The 14,770-nt window shown below is 33.4% G+C and overlaps 1 protein-coding gene across 2 annotated transcripts in view; it reads right to left on the reverse strand.

The window, feature by feature from the left end:
* Positions 1 to 14,263, reverse strand: part of sigmar (Tumor necrosis factor alpha-induced protein 8-like protein sigmar) — a 33,934-nt gene extending 19,671 nt beyond the window's left edge. Inside the window, exon 1 of one of the 2 annotated variants that reach the window (XM_013314585.1) lies at positions 13,907 to 14,263. The gene's annotated coding sequence lies outside the window, so the exon portion shown is untranslated. Of the gene's footprint in view, positions 1 to 11,726; positions 11,897 to 13,906 lie in introns of those variants that run through there. The other variant, XM_013314586.1, reaches the window with a different exon arrangement.
* Positions 14,264 to 14,770: the final 507 nt, after the last annotated feature.

A 14,770-nucleotide genomic window follows, 5' to 3' on the forward strand; every position in this document is an offset into this window, starting at 1 on the left:
GACTTTATTTGACAAATAAGTTCCAACTATCTAGCTTATATTGGACTAAGACACCGTGAAATTGGTGCAAATTTTATGCACAATTTTGTTTAAAAAGTCCTACAAAGTTTTCGAATCAGGTATTAATATAAAGATAAACTTAAAACTGTTAGAAAGATAAAATAAAATTCACTTTTTTCGAAAATAAACGTGTATTGTTGAATATGAATAGAAAAAGACAACGAATAAAGTTTTTTGACATATTTAAAAAGAATAAATTATTTCTTTATTTTCTATGTGGCCTGACTGAAAATATTGAAACTCCTTGGACACTCTCTCGATTAAGAAGCAACTATTTGCAAGTTATGCCGAAGCATATCCGGTTGTTACAATAAAATTATATTAAACTAACCTTATGTTTTAAACAGGAGAGTTTAATTTACTATGCAAATTATATCGAGACAAATATATTAGTAAGGTTATTGGCGTCTCAATGGAGCTGCATTCTTAATAAGTATGATTCCGTTATTCCGTATAACCACAGCTGTATCGATAAAACAGGTGAGACAGGTTTTTTGCATCTTAGCGAATATTTTTTTATGCAAATAAAATAGGGTAAAAAAACAGATCTAACTAGACTGTATCTTACTTGTCTAACTAATATTACAGATAGCTGTCGCCCGCGACTTTGTCTGCGCAAAATTAAAAAAGTAATAAGTAGCCTATGTGTTCTTCCAGACTATGTTTTCTGTGCCAGATTTCATCTAGATACCTTGAGCCGTGCCGGAGATACCTTCGAACAAACATCAATCCATCCATCTAAACATTCGCATTTATAATATTAGTAAGATTATAAGTGCGTATATTTGGTTGGATGGATGTTTGTTAGAAGGTATCTCCAGAATGGTTTAACAGTTCTCGGTTTAATTGGACAGATGTAGAGCATAGCCTGGAAGAACATAGGCTACTAATAAAGTTTTTATTTCGCGCGAATGGAGTCGCGGGCAAGAGCTAGTATTTTATGTAAAGATGACTAAGATTGATATCAAAATCCTTTACAATAGTAAAATGTTCATAAATGCAGGAAATACAATAAAGTCAATTGCCAACGAACATTCCATCTCGCTCTGATATGATTCATCTACATTTCTTTGTTGGATGCGTCATATGCGCTGTTTCATCTTTAAATCTGGTTGTTGATATCCTTTGACTCATAACGACCATAACTTGAGCCCTCCATACACGAAGTGCTTGAAGCTGTCCGTGTGTAGCGGTCCTTACTGACTGAAGTTATAAGAAAAGTTGTTCTTTTATGGTCTAATAACTGTCAGGATAATTCAATTAAAGGGAAGTTTTGCATTGTTTTTGTGTTTTAGTGGCAGGAAAAATGTTGCATAAAACATTTTTTTTTTAACTATCGAACATATTTATTACTAGCTGTAGCCCGCTTCTCCGTCCGCGCAGAATTACAAAAAAAACTTAATTAGTACTCTATGTGTTCTTCCAATCTATGTTCTATAAGTATGCCAAATTCCATAGAGTTCCGTTCAGCCGTTCTAGAGATACCTTCAAACAAACATCCATACAAACATTCTAATTTATAATTTTAGTAAGATTCTAAAATATTATGAAAGTGTGACATCGAAGTTAATTATACTAAAAAGAAACAATTATATCGTGTGCTTATTTGTTAAAAGTACTCTAACAGCCGTGTTCTAGCAATTGTTTGATATCTCTCACGGTTTTACTTCGCTCGAAAGTTAGGTGAAATGATTCATACTCTACAAGTCTTGTAAGTTTTTGTGATAGCTAATATGTTGGTCTTTAAACTTGTTCTTAATATACTACTATTTTAAACGCAGCATAAAATATTAAAGGATTAGTTTAATATTGATTGTTTCCTTATGTATTAATAAAATTGGAATTATATACACTTTTATGTAATATCGAAAAATAAATCAAAATTCATAATAGGAAGAAAATCCGAAAATGAGCCAGTGTATTGACGTAACAGCCTTACTAAAATGTCGACGTTTATGTCCCCTCACTATTCATTCTGACACTGGACATTGTAACGACAGCACGTCATTCGCGTCAAAGGATTCTAATGAATAATATCTAAAAGTATAAATCATATATTTTCATGATAACGAAAAACCAATTTTTAAAAAAATTATCTGTCTATAAGTCTGTCTGCAAGGCTGCGATTGTTCCGGAACGGGAGGATCGATTTTGAGGGGACTTTAACGGTAAGATAGCTGTTGCACGCGGGTGTATTATCGTCTAGTTTAAATTCTGCGCTAACGAAGTCACAGGCGATCGCTAGTATGAAATAAATGGGATAGTGGGCATAATTTTATACAATTTAAGTAGTAGAATCTTGTTTTTAGTTTGTTGAATTTTGTATGTAAATCTGCATCTTTATTTGATAACGGTCAATCGTAACTATGTAGCACCACACTAACCGGTGCTCTTTATACGGACAATCAATTACTATCTCCGCAGTTACGATTATCGAACGAGTTATCTTGAACCGTTATAACAGTTAAAAGGCGTTATAGTTTAATCACCAGTTTACGTGTGTAAAACAACTATTAAATTTTAAAATGAAAAAAGTGTAAACGATTTTTGTGTTTTGTTTCTTTCAATATAACATTAACCAGTTTTGACTGCTAAAAACGTAAAGATTTTTTTTTTAATTTTGTATTACCTATGTTTTTTTTTTAGAAAAGTAGATTGAACTTTTAAATATATCGACCAATGGAAAAGAAGATGATAAATAAGAGAGATGTTAATATGTTTTGTACAAGTTTGTTAGCAATGGAAACCCACAATATACCAATAAATAAATCCTCGCACAGATGTCACGGCTTGTAACGATCAAATCTCAATCATTGTCATATTTTATCGCCGTCGGAAACGCTATTAATTTTCCCTCGCTACGTGTTCGATAGTAACATGTTACATACATAAATTGATTTATAAATCTTACGTAAGAAACCGCATCAAAACGAAATCGTTAAACATACATATTTACTTGAGTTTCAAACACTCTTGTCTAAAAAATTTATTTCTTGTAAAATAAATCTACTTCACTTAAATGTACCAATGTGTTTTTCGTTTTCCGATTTACATATGTACATTTATCCGACGTTCTTAAGGTGAAGGAAAACATGATGCAACCTGCACATATCTGAGAAGAAATTCAAAGATATGTGTCAAGTCAACCAAGCTGCACTTAGCCAGCGTGGTTAACTAAGGCCTAGCCACCCTTAACCTAGGGTAGGCTCCGAGCACCTCAGTGGGGACGTATAGTGAGCTGATGATGAATACACTCCAATCTTACTAATATTATAAATGCCAATGTTTATATGGATGGATGCATGTTTGTCTGAAGGTATCTACAGAATGGCTGCACGAGTCTTGTTGAAATTTGGTATAGATGTAGAACACATTCTGGAAGAACACATAGGTTACTAATTAAGTTTTTTTTTAATTCCGCGAGGGCAGAGCCGCGTGCGACAGTTAGTTATTACTTACAGTTTTTGTATGACAATTCGTTCAGATGTTTCGGTTGCGAAGCAAAGTAAAAGTAGTCTTCTCTGATATCATTAAAAACATATAACAATAGTTTGCATTGTTTTGCTTCGTCAGTCTGTGTTGAGTGGCTTACCATTGCCACTTCAACACATTGTGAAGCGAACTTAAGTGTTTTAACGCGCTGTATAACAACGCTATTTCTAACGAAACAGCATTAAAAATGCTCTATTTTTAATCAAGGTACCTTCTGTCTCTAGAAAAATAGTTCCTTTAGAAAAATTCCGATTGTAATATGTTGTATACAGATACTAGCTGTCGCCCGCGACTCCGTCCGAGCGGAATTAACAACAAACATAATTAGTAGCCTGTGTGTTCTTCCAAACTACGTTCTATATGTGTACCAGATTTCATCGAGATCGGTTCGAATGTTCTGGAGATACCTTCAAACAAACATCCATCCAAACATTCACTTTTATAATATTAGTAAGAAGATTTTGGACATAAAAAAAAACAACAAACAATAAAGGAGAAACCGGATTATTTATGACCGGGACATGGGATCGTTTTAATTTAATAATTCTTAGTAAATTTTTCTCTCTTTTATACCCACCTTTTCATCCCTTTCCCCTTGTCTATCACTTATCCGTTCCACCCCTCGTTCTCACAAAAGCTAACCTTTATTACGCGTTCGTTTTAATGCCAACGTAAGCATTTTTATCAAGGGCTTGTGAACATAGTTACTTACATAAGCAAAATTATTTCGCTTAAGACAACATATAACAATATTTTACTTAGGTGTAACCTTTAGTTACTAAAAAATCTTAAAAGAATATTATTTCCTACTTAAAGACATAAATTTCTGACGTAAAATAACTTAGCACAAACATAACAGATCAAGCAACAAGTTTTGGCAAGCTTCATTCTACATCTCTGCCAAATATCAGCGAGTTTCGATGAATAAGGTATCTCCAAAACATCTGATCGGATTTCGATTAAATTTGGCATACATATAGAACATAGTCTGGAAGAACACACCACGCTACATATTTTTAGTTATTATTAATTACAAACCTTTGGCGCGAATGGCGCGCTTACATTACCAAATGTCAGAATGATTAGTGAGGGGACATAGATGTCGACATTTTAGTAAGACTAGTGTTGTGCTGGTATACCGGCAGTGTAGGATTTTCTCCCTAACATTATTATGTATTTTTTTAATTCAGCGCTGATTGAGTCGCGGGCAACAGCTAGTATCCATGATAAAATGATATTAATTATATGTAAATATGTCTTTAGATTATATAAAGGACATTGTTTTGTTCCGTGTAACTATTAGGATAACTAATTAACATAATTTTGATAATCATGTTTAAAATTAGTATGTAATTATAAAACAAACTTTTTTTATGATAAAACAAACATGAATATAGAAATATTATTTAAACTTAATTTTTACACAACTCAGATATATATAGCTAGATGTTATTGTGGGCTCTACCACTTTTAAAATGCGCGTATTTATGCAAAAAATGGTATGTCTAAAATACCTAGACACCTACACTACATTTTATTTTTAAATCGTAGCATCTAGAAATCCAGATATATAATGACGTGGGTATTACAAAAATATTGAATAAAGTGCATCTAAAAATACGTAAATCGTTCGTTGGTTACGAAATACGGTACACACGAGCGCGTGCCAGAGAATTATAGAGTGGACATCGATCGCAATAGCTATAGTTACGTATCTATAACAGTAACACATCTTACTAATATTATAAATGCAAATGTTTAGATAGATGGATATTTGTTTGAAGGTATCTCCGAAACGTCTAAACGAATTTTGATGAAATTTGGCACACACGTAGAATATATTCTGGAAGAACGCACAGACAACTTATTAAGTTTTTTTTTAATCCGCGCGAACGGAGTCGCGGGCAGCAGCTATTAATAAACATTGGTTGGAGATGACCAATAGAATTATCAATGCAGGTAAAAGTTACTAATCATAAGATAGCTTTGAATTATTAAGCACACAAATCAATGGATACTACAAAATATTTAAATTAAAAAAATGAATATTTTTAATCTGTACGAAATTCGCGATTAAATTATGCGTTATTTTACAACATGTCAATTTACTATACATTTAATTATTTTAGACAAAACAACGACGTTAAAACGTATGCAAGTCATAACAAACGGACATCACTATTTTAATATTAATAGCATACAACACCGATCCATTGACGATTAACATAATACAAAACCAACATAGAATGACTCAATCGCTTTGCAGTACTCAAAACAAACGCGGACATCAAGCTGCAGAAATAAATCCAAGTTTTAAGCGTCAATAGCCTAATTGTTAAGGGTACGGATTTCCGATCTCAAGGTCGGGGGTTCGAATCCCGCCTTTCGACTATTGTCGTAAACCATATCCTAGCACAAGCCTAGAGCTTAGTTGGAATGGTAAAAAGAAATATTAGTAAATTTACTAAAAATCTGCTATTATAATATATTATTTTAAAAAAATACTACACCTAGGTGACATGACATACCATGTCTTATCGTAACTATGAATATTGCATTCAAGTGTTCTGTATTTGTATGAGGAAAATAACAATTTGTGCCTAATTAAAATAAGACGCAAATATCCTGAGTTAGCCTTACATTTAACCAGTGATTTTCCTTATAGCTATATGTTTAATATGGAGTCAATTTAAATATACAACCACAATGGTTGTATGTTGAGAAATAATTAAACTATGAAGATGTATGAATTAAATTAATGCTTTATGTTTGATTTAAAAATGTACTTTTAACGACTACTTTCTTATAAGTGTTTTAAATATTAATGAGTCTGTGGTTTTTTTTTAATTTTTTTCTATTTTTTTTTCTTATTTAACATTAAAAAAAATTATTACATTTTTTAATAAAATATAATATATATTATAAAAATAGAGCTCCACCGGCTACGGAACCCGATGACTCAAGCAACCATTATCAGTGCTGCAGAGACAGCCTGCTCACAATGCGAGTGGTTTCTAGAATTGCTTTATTATTATTATTATAAAAATATATGACCTAGCAGGCGTAAATTCACAACCACAAGTAACAAGTAGAAAATATATGTCAGTATAAATCTACCTTAACAAAGCATTGTATGGACGTGGGTTCGTGGCCATATAAAATTCTAACACTGAGAATGAAATATTAATGCCCCGGGCACTGTACTAGTATATAGTTTCACACATGGGTAGAACAGTAAAGTAGTGCAGTAGAATTACTTTGACTTGTATTTAATACATATTTAAATGCATTAAATACCGAACTACCGTTGCTGATCACCGCTATGCAGTCATAGGACCTCGTCTTTACAACACTATTAATAAGGCTATCAGCATTTACCCCCTTTCCTTTAAGAAATGTAAAAGAGCTGTAATAACATTTTTACTAAACTTAAATTACGATGAAACTGAAAAGTTACTTTGGCCCTACAATTAGAAAAAACACGAAATGAACACAAATTTAATTGACAAAGACACGCGGTAACACACACACGCACACACGTACACACACGCACACATACACACACACACAAGCACTAATTTGTTAACTATGTAAATTGTAAAGGAAAGGCGCCGGTGTCTGTCACACAGTTCATACTATGACAGACTCCAACGCTCAACCTGTTTGTTTAATTGTTAATGTGTATACATTTTTAATAAATAAAATAAATAAAAAATATTAATATCTCTTTCATTATTTTCGACTATAAAGAGACAACAACAAAATGCCAAAACAGCACAATTTTTTCTTCAAGTATACGTTCAAAGAATAGCAGTACTGGAACAGTAACAATTTTCTGCCCTTGTGTGAAACTAGAATTATAAATCAAGCCAGGCGACAGTTTACAACATTGTATGTAACCAAGCCATAATATTAATATGACCTACAGTATGTATGTTAGACTGTAGGTCTATGCTAAAAATAGTTTAACATAGTTTTATGAAAACGTAATAATAAGTACCATATATTAAGAATAAGGTTATTCAATGAATAAGGAGTATAATATTACGTCTCTTCTATGTCATTGGGGTAATTATTATTCGTGTTAATTTTAGTTTATGTCATTTTATAACATCCTTTATTTTTTCACCGAAATTATGACAAAATCTAACAAAATTTGTACTTCGATTTATGCACATTTATGCATATGAAAAATAATACCCCTTCATACAACTTTAAATAAAGCCGGTTACAGTCCATAGACAGAACAGAAATGTTTTTTTTTATAAGAGAAGAGGCAAACGAGCGCCAGGATCAACGACACCCATGGACATCTGCAATACCAGAGGAAATGCAGATGCGGTGCCGACCTTTAAGGAAATGGTATGCTCGCTTCTTGAAGGTCTTGGTTTGGAAATACCGCCGAGGACAGATCGTTCCATAACGCGGCTGTACGAGGCAAGAAATTGTGCGATAATCGCACCATTTAACTGACAATTACAACTTGTACACGTATGTTTTACTGAACATCTGGCATTGAACGTGAACTGAACTGAAGGCCAGCAACGCATCTGCGGTTCCTCTGGTATTGCTGATGTCCATGGGCGTCGTTGAACACCTCGGTGTTCCCGCAATTCGTTTGCCCCCTTCTCTTATAAAAAAAAATCAATTCGACTGTTAAAGACTGTGTAGAGCCGGCTTTACATTCATGTTAAATAGGCCATTCTTAAAAGAATAATATCCAAACACACTTCGTTCATTACACAAACAATATTATTTCTATAGACTTAACTAGATGATTTACAAATCTTTACACTAATATACAATTACGTCTTCAACAGGCAACAAAATTTTCCACACATTGCTTACGTCACAAAGAATTGAGTCGACATCCGTTAAGAACAGCTGTCCCCACACCTGCCCGACAGCTGGTTCCCTAAGGAACTTTTTATAAGGCGCGTGGATACAAGGGGAATGTTGAAGACAGGCTTATAAACCGGGAACAATAGATGACATTTTTATTTCAATACTACTGCCGCCCGTGACTCGGTCCGCGTGGGATTAAAATAAACAGTAGCCTATGTATTCTTCAAGACTATGTTCTACATCTATGCCAAATTTCAGCTAGATCCATACAGTCGTTCTGGAGATACTTTCTAACAAACATAGATGGATGGTATACATCCAAACATTCGCATTTATAATATTAGTAAGATTGTTTGTTATAGATGTTATATTTCTCTGTTAGAAACAAAGAAATGTTTGTATTGATTTAGTATTGTTTATTTAAAGCGTGTAGTTTGGGTCTCTACTGCAATGCTTTGATATTTATGTTATAAGTAACTATACAAATCAATTGATCTTAATTGATTGATTATTTCAATTGGCATCAATGATTACTTCGTCATTGAAATGTAAAACGTTTGCAGAAAACAAATAATCAGTACCTATAACTATCAAAGTACAATCACTAAAGAACTAGCTAGGAGAAGAACCTACAATACACTTTCTGCTAGGATTTTTTTATTTCCTTGCTAACTTAATGCTAAATAAACATTTAAATGTATTTCTCGTTTAACATAATTCAATTAACGAGTTATTAAAGTGAATATGAATTTAGAAAATATTTATAAAGTTATTTACTCATTTTTATCTGACTCGAAGGATCAGAATTAATATTATTTCTTTTCTTAATAGTAGTTTAGCTATAAGTTCATAGAAGGGCTTTTAGTGTAATGTTATTCACTAAATCGACACTATAAGGGGTGTATGTCTTGGAATGCGAGGCTGTAGTTGTGTAGGGACGTATGAATACTTAGGATATTGACCTTGGCCTTTGTCCCATGCCATGAATAACACAACACCCCTAAATTATCGCATTCCGGACAATTCTATAGAGTTCTATGAGCCTTGGCATATTTGTCAGCTCGAGGTTAATGAATCGTATATTAGAACTTACTAGCTGGCTCGCTAGCTGTCGCCCGCGACTCCGTCCCCGCGGAATTAAAGAAATACTTAATACCCTATGTGCCCTTCAAGCATATTAAACATCCATACATCTAAACATTCGCATTTATAATATAAGTATGATTTTACTGCTACAGCATGTTGTTGATTTGTCACTAAGGGAAACACTTAAATTACAATTTAATGACTCTGAAGTTAGTTTATTATTTTTTTCCAGCATCGTAAGAAAGGAATTAGAATTTTATGATATTATGCTACAGGTATATTGTATATTGGAAAGAAACTGCGTATATGACTAATAGTATTTGTGTAGGACTTAAAAGTGGCTACGTCATGATGTTGTGTTATAAAAGAGGAGTTCACGGATTACTCTGTATGGTAGTCAAAGAATGACCAACAGTCATGTTATGACTAGTATCTACTACCACTAGTATTATTACTATAATGATGTGTAAAATACTAACATGTAAATAAACAAAAAATATAAAATTATATAATATGGTGAACATCGCTTGGTATATAGTTTCTCAGTAAAAAATATAATTCAAAGAGTAAGGAAAAACAAACTGTAAGAGGATTAAAAGTTAAAGGACTTCTTATTTATTATTTGTACAATATTTTCTTTAAGCCGTAAGACGGCAAAAAATGTGTTTACCATATTTTCATCGATATTATATAAGATATTTTTTTATTTGTATATTTTTCTTCACCATTTCCCTATATAATCGACCTAAATTATAACTTTTATTTTTTTAATTATACAGCAACGACTTCCAATATGAAGCAATATGCGCATTCGTATTTAGAAACATCCTTTATAGGGGACATCTAACATAGACCTTCTGGAAAGAAGATAGGGTTATCTTGGGTTTGACCCACTAAAACCCTCTCGGTTGCCAGACTCACAATTGAAGAGGGTTCCAGGATCTCCGAGGAATGCAATAACCTTGTTAAAAGATGGTATTGTGTTACTGCGCTATCACATTACGAGATGCATTGAAGCAAAACGTACCTAGTATAAAGGCAAGTCTATAACAAGGTCAAATCCTCCAGGTATAGCGTGACCCGGCAATCAGTTCCACCTTCACTCAGCGACCTTCGCAATTAAAAAACTCATACTGTCCCTTTCAATATATTCAATGCTTTGAAATCTGTTTGATACTGTTTTTTTTATAACAGAAGGGGGCAAACGAGCAGCGGGAACACCGAAGTGTTCAACGACGCCCATGGACATCAGCAATGCCAGAGGAACCGCAGATCGGATTTTTAAACCAGAGATATTTAAAAATCGAATGTGAATCATAAGTTGCAATTTTACTTTTTGTTTCAACTTTTGTTATTTTATGGTGAACTGTTACTTAAGTTCACGAATCCTATTGGCTCCACTTTATTAGTTTTTAAGAAAAGGATTCTAAGTAATTCGTCTGTGAATTATCACACAGATTTTTAACAGTGGTAGAGCCAGCTTTAACATCTTCGCACGAATTGACCCGGCTCGCCCGGTGAAATACCACGACCACACAGAAGATAGGCGTGAAGTGGAAGCTATTCCGCGTTTCGTCTGATGAGTGTGCGTCCCGGAGGCCTAATTTAGTCCTCTTTCCCTTTCCACCCTTTTTCTTATAAGGAAAGGATGGGAAGTGGAAATGGACTTTACGGATGAGAGGAGGCATGGAAAGGTTAAATATTTTTTTTCCGTGCATCCTCTTCTCCGTCGATTAAAGGCAGGCAACGCATATGCAATTGCGTATGTCTATGGGCAACGGTCACTTCGCTATTTCAGCGATTTCAGGTGACCGCTCGCTCGTTTGCCACCTTATGATATAAAAAAACCGAATACCTATAAACATTATATTATAAAACTGTTTGAAACCAAGCTATGAAATCATACTGGCAATAATTAAAAAAAAATAACTGTCTGATTCATCATTAAAAACCATTAGACTGTGGTCAAGCATTATAAATAAATGTATTAGAACACACTAACATTAAGTTCATAGTTGGGGCTCTAATAATAACTGATAGGCGTTAGGATTCTCTATAAATACATCAAACGTATCTTTATATTCTTCCTGTAGTTAACACATTCACAACCACACGCCTTGCATCCAAACCTTTTTAACTTCCTTAAAAATCGTACGTATTCATCAGTATGTGATTTAGTCTCTACTAGCACCCTGGTTAAGATTTCTACGGTGTCCTCTCTTTTGGGGTGTTAACAGAGTTACCTGATACTGTAATTCGCAGACTTGTCACGACCTGTCTGGTGGGTGGTTGCGCTACCGTGCCCATATCTAACGCCGGTACTTATATCTGAATTCATTCCCTTCTTGTGCACATCCACCTCCACATAATCTATACATACTTCGGTTAATCATTACTTTCTTGTTTATGTGCTTATCACTCCGCACTCGTACCATTCGCCTTGCAAGTTCACTTTAATTCATTTAAAAAAAAACGAATTGATTTCCTCCTTTTTAAAGTCGTCTAATTAGTAGCAGCGAACGTGTTAACCTTTGCTAGCCGTGTTCGTAACTGGCTTATTCATCCATAAACAGAGCGTATATTAACGCACCAATGATTCATATAACGTTTGTTAAACATAACCTTTTTTGTTTAGGTCTCAGTGAGCGCATGTCAGAAAACATCCGTATTTATCAAACACGATTGTTTGAGGAACTTTACCCGTATACATTTATGTGCAACAAAGCCTAATAATTTGATATTCTTTTAACAAAATGCCTTAATAATTCATCATCATCAGCTCTCTATACGTCCCCACCGAGGGGTTCGAATCCTACCCTAAATTAAGGGTGATTATGCCATAGTCAACCACGCTGGCCAAGTGCAGATTGGTTAACTTCACACATATCTTTGAATTTCTTCTCAGATATGTGCAGGTTGCATCACGATGTTTTCCTTCACCGTAAGAACGTCGGATAAATGTAATACATATGTAAAACGGAAATCGAAAAACACATTGGTACATGGCGGGATTCGAACCCAGGACCTGCAGATTGCAAGTCAAGTGCTTGAACACTGAATCACCGACGCTTAATAGTTGCTAATATTAATTTCCAGAGGTTTAGTATCTTTTAGCAAACCGAATGTACCTTATTGATTGTTACATTATCTGAGATTGGCGCATTTAGCTTATTATTACCAAATAAAGTTTATTTATTATACAACATGTATTACGTGAGATTATTTCTCAAACTTTTATTACGTTGTATCATAGAACGACGGTTTCGTTTTTCTGCAAACAACCAAGTCTGAAGACAAAGAAAATCAAAAAAGTTACCCCGTGTAGACGCGAAATGTTATTTTCTTTTTGCTAACAATACTGAAATTTTCATCAGACTGGCACAATAAAAAATGTGTTCAAGAAACTTAATCTGCACTACAAATCAAATGAAATAAAGAATGGACATTAAATTAAATTAATAAGAAAACACAAAAATCAATAACGTTCTGAAAATTATGTTCCAAAATGAGGTTGAGGATTTTATCGAAGTTAACTGTACATATTAATCATCATTATCAACTCCATGCCTTTTCAGTATTAAGGATCAGCTTAGTATACTAATTATTCAATCATTAACTTTTTAGACAATCCATCCATACTTTGAATTTCTTTTATCACACGCCTTTTTTTCCCATACCATTACGTGGAAACGACCACCACTGGCAAACAATTCGTGGGTACTTAAGAAATTTTTCGTCTGTTATGCCTTGCGTTATCACTAGGCGTAGCGCAATCTGCAGTGATTTCTCACCACCTAGGCCGTCTTCAACAATATTTTCTGAATTACAACTCCTTGGCAGACAATATATATCCGATGTCTCGGACAAATGACGACGTCAAAACCTTAGCAGCAGAAAAAAAACTGCATCTATAATTCTACCATAATTATTGTATACCAATTTTCTAAACTTCCTACTAAACTCTGAATTGAACAAATTCTATAGAGCCTAATATTTTATCGTATAGGCATTCCGGGAATGGACGCAAAATGTTTGAATTCTTTCGATTTTAAAAGATTTTATTCTACCTACTGTAAATAAACACCAGCCAATGGAGTGCACAGAGCGTGTTGTTAACGAACATTCACCAATTAATGTTAATTAAAACATACCGTCGGACCACTTAGCTGATAAATTGTGAATGAAACTTCGCACCACATAACAACAGTTGCCCTGTACTGCATATACGATCAGTTTATTAGATGTATTTTCAAATTTTCATAAAGAACCTAGATGTTTACAGCCTTAATTTTCCAATTGGATATTCAGTTTTATATGATTTCAATTAAAATTATTGAAATTTTAATGAAAACTATGTTAATAATATTTATTAGTAACTAATACGTAATAATTGTTATAAATATTAACATTTAAATATACATACAGCTACTGGATACATGGCATTCATTCAGCACGCATTGGTAGATAATCCAAGACTCCAATTCAATCATTGTGGACGCAGTCATTTTCCTCACAAAAATATAAACCTTTTTCACAGTCAATAAATTAATGTTTCAGAGTTTCTCAAATATTTCACTTATGGTTTCCGCAAATTATTTATACTTTTATTTAAAACGTTATAAATCACCGTATTCCAGTCAATATTAAGGATATTACTACTTGTAAATAAACGCGCACATGGAACACAATGTTTTGTTGCCGCCCACGTACGTAAGTTTCTGAGCAATGATTCAATACAGCTTTCGTATTAGCTCCTACAGAGCTATGATATGAACTGTATATTGTGTTGTGCCCAGCTGAAATCGGCAATGTGAATGTTGCCAGTTCTTTTGTTTTTTTTTGCAGGAATATAAAAAAACTTTATTTGATTTTTTTACGGCTGGCTAACTAATATAAATCGTAATAATGTTACGATAAAAGACGTGCACCTTTTTCCATCTAAATTTTAAGTGTGTTATAAAACTATGAATTTAAAGAGAAAATCAATTTTTCATATAAACTTGAGTTGAATTAAATTTGAAATAAGACAATTGCAAAGATCTCAAAATATTAAATTAAAAAACTTCATCAATAATTTACATTTTTACAGGGAGATTATTCTTGATGGTAACATTTTGTTCATAGACAACCGAGTCTGATTTTTAAATAAAATTGCTCAAAACAGGTAAACACATAAAACATTTGCCTTTTCCGTTTTTCGTTACTCTCCTTAAATCTATTTAATAAGAAATGCTAAATCATGTTTTTTTTTATTTAAAATGAGGATGATTTCTGGTTTCCTTTTTAT

The sequence above is a fragment of the Papilio xuthus genome, unplaced genomic scaffold (assembly GCF_000836235.2).
Source record: "Papilio xuthus unplaced genomic scaffold, Pxut_1.1 DF827461.1, whole genome shotgun sequence".
NCBI classification, from domain to species: Eukaryota; Metazoa; Arthropoda; class Insecta; order Lepidoptera; family Papilionidae; genus Papilio; species Papilio xuthus.